This window comes from Neolamprologus brichardi, chromosome 11, assembly GCF_056152115.1.
Source record: "Neolamprologus brichardi isolate AB-2024 chromosome 11, ASM5615211v1, whole genome shotgun sequence".
In the NCBI taxonomy this organism is placed as follows: Eukaryota; Metazoa; Chordata; class Actinopteri; order Cichliformes; family Cichlidae; genus Neolamprologus; species Neolamprologus brichardi.
Window position 1 is genome coordinate 5,772,270 of NC_142114.1, and position 3,178 is coordinate 5,775,447.

Here is a 3,178-nt window from a genome sequence, read left to right on the forward strand (position 1 = left end):
CCTTATGTCCTCCTACACTGTACGTGTGTAGGTTTGTTTTTGTGAATATCCACAGTAGTGTTAACATTTCCCGTTGGTATGCATGGGCTGTATCATTTCAGCACACAACAAACTAAAGGTTCACACAGATCTGAGGACATGAGGTTTCTATTGCTTAGGTTTAAATATTTTGATGAAGCTTGGATACTGGTGATGCTGGAGAGGCTAACACATAGCTGTGTGATTGACTGCAAAGGGGGGAAGAGATGGGGTGGAAAAATAGCTGTGAACAAGAGAGAAAGTGAGTAAATGCCTTAGAGACCCACAATGCTGAATTCAGAAGTATGGTAGCAGATGGCAAACCATACAGAAATCAAAAAATAGTTTTTGTTTTTCTTTGATTTTGCAGTGGTAATATTAGATGCAAATGGAACCCATACTACAGAATGGGTAGTCTCGGAAACAAAGACAAACATTGCTTGAAGTTTGCTTTCCCTGGCACCACTTTTTTTTTTTTTTTTGTTAAAATGAGTATTGCAGATTGCTTCACCTGTTTGTGTTCAGTACATTCATTTGTGGGAGCTGGAAACTACAGAGGAACAGACTCCAAACAATCATCTGTCAAATGCAGAAAAGGCCTGGAAAAAAAAACATCATTGTTTACACTTGACCAACATTACCAAAGCCACATGAAGAGTGAACAAAGTAAAAAAAAAACAAAAAAAATCTTTTAGGACACATGCACACACATGGGCACACAAAGCGATATCACTTCAGCGTATAACTCCTCTCCGAGTTGTTTGATCCTAATTGCAATATGTCACCAAAGCCAGGTCCCAGTACCGCATAGTTGTTTTCAGAGTAAGAGAAATTAATTCTCATTGTGTGGCGGTTGTAATGTCACAGATGAGGACCACCCTGACCTGAGCTTGAACTCATCAGTTGAAATGAAGTTGTTCACTCAGCTGTAGAAGACAAACCATAGTTGCTGCGGATTAATCAACCCCATCAGGGCATGTGCAATAGAGGGCTTCTGCTGGAAATGACTTCCACTCACTTCCACTTTGACCCCAGGAAATGTTGGATTAGAGGGAGCGTGCATGAGTAAAGAGCAAGACCCTGACGTATGTATGATATACTAAATTATACAGAGACTTAAATGAGATGTCTCACCTAATATGTGGCTCAGGATCAGTGTGCTTTTATGTGTGAATGTGCTTTATGAAGTGCAGTTCCTGTCTGCCCTCATTTCTTTTGGTTATTCTGTCACTGCGTGCATGTACGGGGGAATTTTTACGAGGCAATTTCGGCACTGGGCATGTTATGATTTCCTTACAATTTCTATGGTGTGCCATGTGCGGCACAGCTGTTGAAGAAAGCATCCATGCAAAGATTATATTCTAACATTTTCTACAGTGCTGCTTTCCAGATGTCCTTGAAAATACACTTCACAAGAGAAAAAAAAAAGAGGCAAGCTGGTTTTGGAAAGCGTTGTCATTTCCACTGGAGTTTGGGGTTGGTATTTGTCAGTCAGCAGGAAATATCCCCGCTCAATTTGACTGCTTGTAGGGCAGCCAAACGGTGGGATTTTATATGTAAGAAAAGGCTATAATGAATCACATTATCTGATGGCGATGTAAATTTTTAATTTGTTGTATGAAAATATTTCCACACTTTTCACATTAACACCCACCGTTAATGGGAGATCCATTGAAAGTCCATTCAAACTTTAAAAGCCGTTGACTTTCGCTTAACTTACTTTTACCTCAACACTCTGTTTACCTCCTAAAACAAACTTCAGTCCTTTGCCTTCTATCCAATGCGACTGGCAGCATGTGTCGGTAAATCAGTGTAGCTGTGGATCCACAGGCTCAATACATTATGTAGCTGTCGAGGGATGTTGATTTGTCAGAGTCTTTAGAATTTCCTGGGTATTGAAAGTAGAGGCTTGTTGCTATTGTATGAAACTTTGATAGGCGGAAGAGAATGGAATATGATCCCGTTATTTTCTGGCTTTGCACAAGCCTGACCATATGATTTACTCACCGCCTTCTAAACACAGAAGGAGGAAGCGTGAGGAAAAGAAAAGAAACACGAGAGAGAGAGAGAGAGAGGGCGAGAGAGAAACAGGCAGCCTGCTCGACTCCTTGCATTTGCACGCATTAGAGTTAGCAAGACTAATGTTTTGGAAAACAAGAATAGGGAAAAGTAGAATGCGGCAAATGGCTCCGCGTGACTGGATTTGCTTTGAAAAGAATATGTTCGCTTCTGATTCAAGGTTCCCGATGATATATCCAACTGAAAATTTTTAATCTCACAGCTGAAAACTTTAAATACGAAATCTGCTCTTTAGGTTCACTCACACTGGCACTGGAATCACAATTGCCACAGCTTACAGTCTTAACAACTGATTATTCATCATCATTCAGACAACTTATAGTAGTGTTTGTATAAACTTAGACAACATGCTTGTCTTAAAATACTTTTTTTTATTTTGTAATCCACACAGATTATTTTTTATGCTTTTGTTTTCTTTGTCATTCTTTCTGCTTCCAAACATTTATTTAAGAAAAAAAAAAATACTGACACAAATGGTTATTTCCACAAGCTGCTGTAATACAGTATTTTTCCCATTACATGAAAGAATCAGTAAACATTGGCTAAGGATAAGTGCAGTTGGATTGTTGTTTTCCAAAGCTGTTGGGAGATGTTACAATGCAGGGAGCACTTCACGTCTACAATGCAGGGAGCACTTCACGTCTCCATCCAGCACCAAATCTCATCCAGTGTTTGTCATACACACCATTGTTGAAGTACTTACAAAGATTGAAGATTATCTCCCCCTCACTGGGCAATGCATGTTTGCAGCAGAGTCTCACATGTATAATTCATTGGGAAAATAAATTGTCACGACTTTAAAGAACACAATGCATTTTGTACTGGGCAAGACTTTGCTTTTTACCCTCCAAATTATTTATTGTTTACTCCACTCCCTTGGGCTCTGGCCTGACCTTATACAACTTCTAATTGGCTCTGCTGCCAGGGTCCTCTGTGTTTACCCACCCCTCTAGTGCTATGAATGTCGGAGTACAAAATTAAACCAAAAAAAAAAAAGCCTTTCTTTTTGTTGCTTCAGTAACAGTTGATAGATTACTACGTATTGCTTAAAGGCACAATAGTCACGGCTCATTGCCAGATG